The 10,776-nt window shown below is 31.8% G+C and overlaps 1 protein-coding gene across 1 annotated transcript in view; it reads left to right on the top strand.

The window, feature by feature from the left end:
* The first annotated feature begins 66 nt into the window (after positions 1-66).
* Positions 67-10,776, top strand: part of kdm7aa (lysine (K)-specific demethylase 7Aa) — a 248,464-nt gene continuing 237,754 nt past the window's right edge. Inside the window, exons 1-2 of the mRNA XM_073945593.1 lie at positions 67-356; positions 3,973-4,066. The gene's annotated coding sequence lies outside the window, so the exon portion shown is untranslated. The remainder of the gene's footprint in view (positions 357-3,972; positions 4,067-10,776) is intronic.

Genomic DNA, 10,776 nt, shown 5'->3' with positions numbered 1-10,776 from the left:
ATCAATCTGACCGAGTCGCAATCCTAGTTGAACGATTCCTTCAAATGAATCAATTAGAAGTGACTCGTTCGCAAATCGAGCGTCGTTTGTTCTAATTACGAACAGCTGAGAGAAAATACTAGACGCGTGATGATTTTTCGAGTTTGTGAATTATCTATTCTTCAAAAAAAGTGAAAGAGTGTTGTAAATATAAACAATGGCCATTTTTTATTACTGGGAAGTTTCGTCCCACTTTAAAATAAATTACTGACAAATTCAAACGCTGAAGTAAACGATATCATCGTGAGTGGAAAGCGCGTTTGAGTCAAACTGGAAGGACCGAACACCTGCAGAAGACCGCTCACATCGCCCTCTCTGTAAGTCATTTAAAGTTTAAAAGGTTATATGGAGCTTAATGATTCTTGACAAAGTAGTGTTAGATTTAAACGGTTATTGTTTTAAACACTGAACGTAGCCTACTGTATTACACTGATAACGGTACAGTAGCTTCCGCTTGAGTGTGTGTGGCCATTAAAACTGCATAGGATCTCTGATATTATAGACTAAAGTCATTCACTCAAACGTATTGCTTAATGATATAAAAAGAAATACAAAAATCAAACCGTTTGTCTCGAAAATATGCCCACATAGGGCTAAATTATATTTTTAAAAAAAACGGGCTATATGCCTATACTACAGTTTACTGTAAACTACAGTATTTATTACAGTTTATATTCAATAACTTATATTTATTATTTTGTGAGTATCGTATTAATCATAAATTACTAAAGTATTTTTATGTGATTTTTATATAGATTCTGGGTTGTAAGTGGTTAATTTTGTGTAAATACTGAGCCACCTATATATTATAATTATTCATTTCCCAATTTTGCTGGGTAACAGAATAACGATGTAAAGAATAGATAATTTGTGCCGAAGTACCTTTATTTCATTTACCTAATTTTGGTGCAGTTTAATTCACTCTGTACCATGCACGTCTTTCAATTTATTTTCAGTGTTGACCCTTACAGTCAGTATTGACCTTTATAACCGAGCCAGGAGTGAAGTAGCTGTGTTGACTTTGACCTTTGTTAACTTCTTGACATCAAATGCTTTCTAATTTGCTCTGCTTCATGAACAAGCATACCGTTTTATTGCAAACATTGATATATTGACCTTAGATTCAAACCTCAGGCCTGACACATCAATAGTCTGCATTTTCACTATAACAGCCTATACTCATTTCATTCTTTTAAATGATATGGTAACATTTTATGGATAAAGTCCATCCCCAAGCTTTTTTAATAAAAAACAAAGCCTTGCATGCTTATTGGCACCCCGATGCAAAGCTTATCAAATGGCTACTTGCCACAAAGCATATACACGTGACACGATATATTGAGCCATAATAGTTTATTAAATCTTTAATAAAATGCAAAGCTGACAGAAATGAAAACAGCTCATGGTGTATACAATAACTTGTATATAATTCAGTCAGAAGGTGGCGCCAAACAGTCTAAAACACAAAGCCGATGTGATGGCTAAAGCATACAAACCGTTTTATTCATTCACAAGACATGTATCTTTTGAGCATAGAGAACAGCTTAAATGATTGTACACTGGTGTAAAACATTCTTAATGTACATTGTAAATTGCTTTAAACAAAAATGTTTCAAGTTGGCACAAATAGCCTTTTGGTTAAGTCTGCCAACATAGCATTGAGGTGCTCACAGCAACCCAAGTTTTATTTCTGACTTTTCCAGAACATTTATCAATATATAAACCCAGGGTGTGTTCACATTATAAGATTGGTTTTCTTTGGCCAAAACATTGATACATAAAGTTAATCTTGTGTTAATAATAATAATATAGTTTTTATTATCATTATTAATTATCTCTCATGTTAAACTTGTAAATATTTATGACAAAAAATATAAATGGAGGTCTCAGAGTTTTGGAACAATAAGGAATTAATAACATAAATTTCATTTTTGGGTGAACTAACCTTTTAATAGCTCCTAATATGAAAATATGAAGAGGATTGATTCCTGGTAATGAAATGTAACACTTTACAATAACAGTGCCTGAGAAATGATGTGCTAATACGTAAACTACACATTATTATGAATTGATTATGAGTTTATGCATGCACTAATCATGAACTAACTGTAACTACAATATGAGTCACTAGAGTTAATGTGTGAATAATGGCTACCTTACCTGTTAGTACATGGTTGTTTGTTAATCAATGTATTAATTACCACATTAGTTTGATTAATTTAACCATGAACTCACAATATATTAATGTATAATTATGGCATGACTCTACTTGGAGGGGCACATCATCATTAACCCATTCTTAACTACTCATGACCTCTTTATGCACGCCTGTCTAGTGCGTTTACACTGAATAACAAATGATGGTTGAAGTCAGAATTATTAGCCCCCCTTTGATTTAAATTTTTTTTTTTCTTTTTAAAATATGTTTCAAATGATGTTTAACAGAGCAAGAACCTTTTAACAGTATGTCTGATCATATTTTTTTATCTGGAGAAAGTCTTATTTGTTTTATTTCGGCTAGAATAAAAGCAGTTCTTAATTTTTTAAACACCATTTAAGGACAAAATTATTAGCCCCTTCAAGCTATATTTTTTCGTTAGTCTACAGAACAAACAATTGTTATACACTATCTTGCCTAATTACCCTAACCTGTCCAGTTAACTTAATTATCTAGTTAAGTGTTTGAATGTCACTTTAAGCTGTATAGAAATGTCTTAAAATATCTAGTTAAATATTATTTACTGTCATCATGGAAAAGATAAAATAAATCAGGTATTAGAAATGAGTTATTAAAACTATTATGTTTAGAAATGTGTTGAAAAAAAACAGGGGGGCTAATAATTCTCACTTCAACAGATAAATGTTCTATCAACAGTTTAAACAAAGGAGGTGATGAGTAGTTAAGTATGTCTTAATGGTGATATGCCCCTCCAAATAAAGTCAGCTTTTAACCTCATGGGTTTATGTTGATTAAATTTAACTTAAATTTAAATGGTTATTAATACATTAATTAACAACATACTAACAAGAATTTAAGGTGGCCATTATTCACACATGAACTCATGTGACTCAGGTTGTAGTTAATGTTAATCCACAACTAGCACACACCTTAACTCATTAGTTCATAATTCACATATAAAAACATCATTATTCATGTACTGTTATTGTAAAGTGTTAACAATAAAAAAGCAGCTCTGTCAAAATTACATCAAAAACACTGAAAATTGTATTACAGCCGCTGTTCATCATTTATTGTTCCCGATGTGGTGTTGAATCCTTAGAAGTTTGTTTGTTCTGTTGAATACAAAAGGAGATATTTTATAAATATATTATGAGGCTTGTTGATGGTACTCGTTGACTTCCATAGTAGCAACAAAATTTATTCCATGCAAGTTGTTGTGTCCATGCAAACAGCATTTCTCAAAATATATATATTTTTGTGTTCAACAGAAGAAACTAAAATAGGTTTTGAAAGGCGAGTAAATGATGACAGAATTTTCATTTTGTTGGTGAACTATCCCTTTAAATAATGTTACATTAGGTCTCAAAACATGCAAAGCACATTTAATTTGCTGTGTGTCAGCTGAGTTGCTCTGCTCAACAGTAATCAATGAATAAACCTAGACTGCTCAAACACATGTCTATAAACATGAAATCAATCCCATTCAGTGATGAACAGATGTAAAAGTGGGGGGGGAAGCATTATGGGAGGCTAATGGGATGGATGAGTGATTGATCTGCATGCAGATGGGATTTTTGTGAGGTCTGAATTCAAGCTAACAAAAACACTGAAACAATGACATTAGGTGATTTATATACTGTAGACACACCACTGCTGACTCTGCTGTGCAACATTGAGGTAATCTGTAAAATCTGTAAAATCATTATTGCATTGTTAATCCTCTGGCTTTGTCCTCATTTGTATAATTGCAGGTTCAGGGTTATTGATTGGCCACATGTGACCTTTTTTCATACATTACATGAGGACACTATCTGCTATCCTGTTCTGGAGCATAATCCCTGTAAGGTAAAAATGCTGCTAATCCTGTTTCTAAAAGACAAATGGTTAAAAGTGGTGTTTAGATAAACGACAACTGATTGCAGTCTGAAAAGCCCTCTTGTGAGTGTCACAAAAATAACATGCAAAAAGAGCTAGTAAAAATCCCTATTACACAAGTCGACAACCTTGTTGGCAACCTTGGTTTTTAATAACCTTTTATCTGTGCAAGAAACATTTAACAAACAGTTACTTTATTGATATTGATTATAATATTTAGAAATATATTATAAAAATACATATTAAAAATGTCTTGTAATAACACCCACTAACACTCAATTGATTTTCCGTTGTGTATTTCAGTGATACCTATATAAAGAGTTTAAGGAACAAATTTTTTTTTTTTAATAAATAAAAAAAAATTAAAGATTTGTATTTGAAAATGTATCTATTACAATAAAATCAACTTAATTTGAGGATGGTTCAGTATTTACATAAAAAATGGCACAGTTATAGGTTGTTAATTTAAATTATTTTAAACAAATGTAAAAATATAGGGCAAAAAAATCACAAATTTAAGGAATCTTAAGGTTTTGTAAAGTATTGGATTGTAATACAACTCTTTACATAAAAAAGCATACATGTAAGTAAAGTGAATATTATATGTCAATATGAGTATAAAAATGTATGTAAAAATGTATCTTATTATCTGTATTCTTAATTTTTTTCAAGCAAAAAAAAGTATATAAAAGAATAAGTGATCACACCAAATTGTAGAATATTTTCAACTGCTTAACTTAAATCTGACAAATTATAAAACCTAATGGTTTTACGGAGAGTGGAAATATGTAATTATTTAAAATGGCAATAAATCAGTATTTGACAAATATAAAAATAGATAGTATTCATTAATTTTTTCCCCTAAGCTTTTATTGTTTAAATAGTTTAAAATATTTCATAGAATCTATGTCACAAAATCAATATTGATGACAGATGTGACATGCCATGCACCTCTGTGGAATTTAAGTCATAAGTTTTATGTGCCCTAACAGAATTACTGGATTTATTATTTTACACTTATGTTAAAGGTGTTGCAGTTAAATATAAACCCTTCCCCTGGTGTCGTCATTTTGGGGGCTCAAAATATTTGGCCCCCGATAAACTCTAAACGACTTGATGTTTTAGCCTTTACCTCATTATTAGTTAGGCGTCGTATTCTTCACTGGAAATCAAACAAACGTCCAACTATATACCAATGGTTTGTCAATACAATGTATTTTCTAAAGATGGAAAACTAATTTCTTTAAAAAGTGGCCTTGTTTTATAACTTTAAGTCTCTTAATATCTTGCCTTCGATTAAATAGATGCACTCTCTTTTCTTTTGTTCATTTATTAAATTATTTATGTATTAAGTAATTTAGTTTTTAACTATTGTTGTACTGTTTAATTGTAAATGTTTACTTGATTGTGAGTAAATGGTGTGGAAATTCTTTGCGGTAAACTATCCCTTTAGTTTTTATTGCTTTTATCAATACAGCAGTATAACCACACATTTTCAGTTTGTGTTCTGATGTCAGTGCAAAAAAACAAAAGCTATACACTACTCTAAAACTACTCTTAAAAAATCAATTACTGACAACATCCCAGGAGGAAAACTCCTCATTATTGTCCCGAGACGGTTTCAGATGTTCAGGACAGCAGATTAAAACCCTTTTTCCTGATAGCGATCCACAACCTGTCCTGTGGGTTGTTGTCCATGTAAGCCGAAAAACTCGTCCAAGTTGAAATCACTCTTTCTGACAGGGGACAAATTGCTTGCCAGCACAGGAGGGTACAGTGAACCCTGTGTGCTTCTTAATCTCCATCCAAACAAGATTCTCTCCAGACATCTGACAAGTGGGTTAGGACTCTTTAAAGGCCATTTCTCTGGGACTGCTTGTTAATAAGGGTCATCCTACTGCTTGACTAAATAGATGGACACGTTTGATCTCACTGCAGGAAATGTTAAAGGACTTCCTGTGCGTTTGAGCCGGCTAATTAGTGAAGACTGTTCATTTAAACGTGTTAATTTAGGGTTCATGGGGGGGGAAAGAGAAAGCAGGCAAGCCTTTTAAATCTCTATTTATGTAATGAAGCAGAATAAAGAGCTGTCTAAGAGAGGATCATTGAAACAGGAGCGCACGTTCATTCACTGGAAATGATAATGGTATTTATCAAAATGTGATCTGTCTTTATAAAAAGATTATTTCTTTTGCTATGACAGAAGAGTTTACACAAGTGCATCACATTGCGTCTAACATCTTTTAAAGTTATCATATTTTAAGTTTGTTAGCCTGAAAAATTACATGGTTGTCTTAGTTTAAAGGGCCCCTATTTTACACAATTTTCAAGTGAAAATTCAAGATAAGTCTTTTGTGTCTCCATAAAAACAGCTATTAGATTATTTATTATACTTTTGTGTATATTGGAAATTTGAGCTGTAACTTATTTTAAACCAATAGTCATAGGAGAAAAAGTCACTTCAAAGTGATGATAATCATTTATTATTTAGCGACAAATTGAAATATTAGAATTAATTTCCTAATAGGTTGTGTGATAGTAAGACATAAATAAATGACACAAAATATACATATAAAATGGCATATAAATTATGACAAAACAAATGTATTGAATGTATTTTTATATTAGTTTTTAGTAGTCACATTAATATTTCTACTGCACTGTAAAAAAAAAAAAGTACTGGTTGCCTTAGTTTTTTTCAAATTAAAAAAAGCCTTAGCTGAATCAAATTAACCTTAGGAGTCATTTTAACTTATATTATATTAAACTGACTTTAAAAAGCTTAAAATTAATCTGGAACATGATTAACTGGTTAGTCACCTCACAGCAAGGTTACTGGTTCGAGTCCCGGCTGGGTCAGTAGGCATTTCTCTGTGGAGTTTGCATGTTCTCCCTGTGTTTGTGTGGGTTTCCTCCGGGCACCCCAGTTTTTGCCACAGACCAAAGACATGCGGATAAAATAAAAGCAAGAAATAAACTGTATTGTATGTGTGTGAATGAGTGTCAGTGGATGTTTAATGAATAAAGGGACGAAGGAAAAAAAATACTTATAAATATTTTGGTTTTGCTTTGTACATAACATTTAGTTTTCATTTTTCTAGTACATTCAATCTACATACAATGTAGTCTGCAAGTTTCCAGTGATAATGTGGATGATTTCTGGTGTCAGCATCATATGGTCTGATGGCTCTCTGCCTCCATTCTGGATGAGTGTGCATTTAGCCTAATGTGTTGAAGACCAGCTCCATCAGTCCCATTAAAGAGCTTCACTTTACCACGGGAAACCAGAAGATCCCCCAGAGAATTAATTAGCATCTCACAACACATGCTATAATTATACTTTAGTAATGCACGCTTTCAAAAAATAAAAAAAATAAAAAATGTACACAAATCAACAAAATGATGTAAATGTGACAAGTAACAACACATTTATTTAATGACTTGATTGCTTTACAAAATGAACTTATATTAGATGCTAATTAACTAAGTGTGTGTGTTAAACAAACTGTCCTTTAGATGGAGCTGTGATACAGGGCAGTTTTTCAGTCAGTAATTCATAATGAGGAATTAAAGCTTTTTATTTTGAGAATGAGAGATGTTAAATTGTTGATCGCTTTGACTTGACCTGCAGTTTATCTTTTTCTATTTGTTAATTTGGACAGTTTCTTTAACACATCTGCTACTGCTACATAGTTTATAATGTAATATAATTAACATAGGGTTTCATAAGTTAACATTAACATAATAATTGACAAAATTGTACAACATTTATTAATCTTAATTCTACATTTACTAATGATTATTTGTGCTTGTTATAATATAATATAATATAATATAATATAATATAATATAATATAATATAATATAATATAATATAATATAATATAATAAACCAGTTGTCCTCATATAACATGCATGCAGAATGTGTATTTCACAACTGTATAAATTAGGTATCGAGTTTCAGAAGGCAATACATCTAAATGAACAATTAACTGATTAAATATAAATGACTGATACCCAGCGCTGCTCACCGTCATCCATTAAGTGCTTCAGCAGTGGCTCTTCTTTATGTGGTGAACTGGAAACAAGACATTTTAATAATGACTAGAGGGCAGATGTTACTGTGCTAATAACTGCATTGACCCGCTCAGTATGGTGCATTAGTAACTGATCACTTTTATTTTTATTTATCAAGAACGCTGGTTCTGTGTATTTCTTATTCAGATATTATTAAAAAGTCTTTTAAATGCCATAAACTAAACCTGCTACAAAAGGAATCACAAAACTGCCAACTTTAATTTGAAGCAAATAAATTAGCCCCTACTCGTTGAAAATATGTGCCTTGGCTTACATTAAAAAAAAAACATTGCCCTGGGTACAAACTGTGCTACAAAATCGGCATTTTTTATTTAAGGTCTGTTTTCTTTAAAAATCAACTATCTTCATTGCCTGATTAATATATGTTATGAAGTGGATCTCACAATGTAAAAGAAGCACTGCATTAAAATAATTTTATTTGCATCATGTCTTTAAAATATGAACATATATTTTACCCCAGTATATTCAATGCAGGATCTACACTAGCCTTCTAATCCTGACGAGCGTGTGCATGTAAACGTTTCATCTTGTTTTATGCTTGAACAACTAAATGAACATTACATAAACATTAATGCTGTAAAATGAACCATGTAAAATTGAAAAGTCACTAAGTCACATGGAAGTTTATCAGGGAAGAAACACTAGCTGTGCACATAATCTATTAAATTCTTTTGGTTGTATACTTATAAACAGTGTGCATTGCTTATTACATGTGTATAGAAATATTAAAGTTTAATTCAATTGTGTCTGAGCTTCATTGGATTGGGTGGAGCTAAATATCTCCATTAGCTCACTTTGCTTACTGCAATTCTCTGATTGGGGGAATTTTCTGTATAGCAGCATGGATGTAATGCAGTGAAATGCTTTGAAATGCTCACAGGAAACAAGACTCAGCACAGAAGTGTGTGTGGCATGTAAAGAGTCCATGACATTAGTCTTTAGAAGCATCAGCTGTATGTGTGTGTGAAATCATGGGGTGATCTGGGACTGGTGTGTGAGTGAGGTGCAAGATGGGGTATGTTGTTCAGTTCAATGTAAGTGTTCTCCAGTAGCCTGCATAACAATAGCTAATGTATTTTTTGCTGTAGTTATAACAGGATTAATGTAAACAACTCACTGTGAACACTACTGTAATTTTCTGAAATATTTCTTTGCTTTATTAAAAACTATTAATGTTCCAAGTGGTGATTTGTAATGACTGCTGTTTGTCAATCAATTCAAGAGAGAATAGTGATGTATTTAAAAAAATCGCATATTCTTTTCTTTGAAGGATTTTCACTACATCTCTGGTCAAAATAATGTAACTACAAAAATTCTTGGAGTAGTAGAAGCAGCTGGTCTCATGGATTGATGGACATTCATGTTTGTTTCAGCGTTGTGCTTTCTGTCTCCTTGTTTACAGACGCAGGAGTATTTGTGGGCGGTTGCTCTGCATGTAAATTGTGTCTTTATGTCACAGTATGAAGTCAGACTCGGAAATGTAGGCCATGCTTTAGATGATTCATACCAGAACTCTCAGCTTTCTGCCCACTGAATCGCTCCTTTCAGTAAAACAACATAAACCTCTGCCGTGACAAACAAACATGCTGCTATTTTCAGACGTGCAGCAATCATCCTGTGGCAGAATGCGAAAATATCAGCAGATAATATTTATTGTTTGTTTTCATATTTGAGACTGAAAGTCTACAGGCACAGGATGTTTGTCCACTGGATGAACATTGTGTAAGTGTTGTACTAGCTGAATCTGCATCTGCTGCTCATGTTTTCATGCAGTAAATGTCATTTAAACCTTATTACATATTCAGGTCTGATTTAAGCCAAAAGAGATGCATAAAAATGAGAAGGGAAAGAAAAAGTATAGTTTTTTTGTGAGGGGACGAAACTTTAGAACAGCTTTAAGAACCTTTAAATACGTGCAATTTATTTACATTTTTAAAAGATGTGTCAATCAAAAATACATTTGGTCACACTTTTTAGGACAGAAATTTTATTTTATCTGTAATGTAAAATGTATTTATTTAGTTTAAAAACAGGTTTGTGTATGCGTGTTTGTATGTATGAATTTGTCGGTTTATTTCAGACCTAAAAGCAGATAAAATAAATAATTTAAAAAGAGGGTCCAGAATTTTTTCTCCATAAATAGTAAACAAATGTTTAAAGGCATAAAAAGTGTCCAGATTATTATTATTTTTTTTCAGTTTAAATGTTAAGATTGAAATAGGTGTGTTCATTCATGCCAAGGATGATAAAAAAATAAATCCGGTATTTTACAATATGCAGAATATCAGAGACTGCAACTGTAATGAAATACATGATTGAACATGTTGGAATCACTTTCAGAGCATTTTCCCCAGCTGATAAATTGGGTAAACATTGCCAGCTCAAAAAATATAAACATAAATGGATGAAAGAAATAGTTGGAATGATTAGAAAATTTAACTTTGCCACACGGGAAATTTTTTTTTTTTAATTATTTTAAAATTATATTAAAAATAAAAGTTCAAATATATATAGCAAAAGAAAATCGAAGACACTCAAAAAAACAAAAAACCTTTTTAATTTTTTTTTCTTCATTTTTTTAG

Source organism: Danio rerio, chromosome 4, assembly GCF_049306965.1.
Source record: "Danio rerio strain Tuebingen ecotype United States chromosome 4, GRCz12tu, whole genome shotgun sequence".
Classification (NCBI taxonomy): Eukaryota; Metazoa; Chordata; class Actinopteri; order Cypriniformes; family Danionidae; genus Danio; species Danio rerio.
Note: the sequence above shows the minus strand (reverse complement) of the source record. Positions and strands in the feature narration are given on the sequence as shown.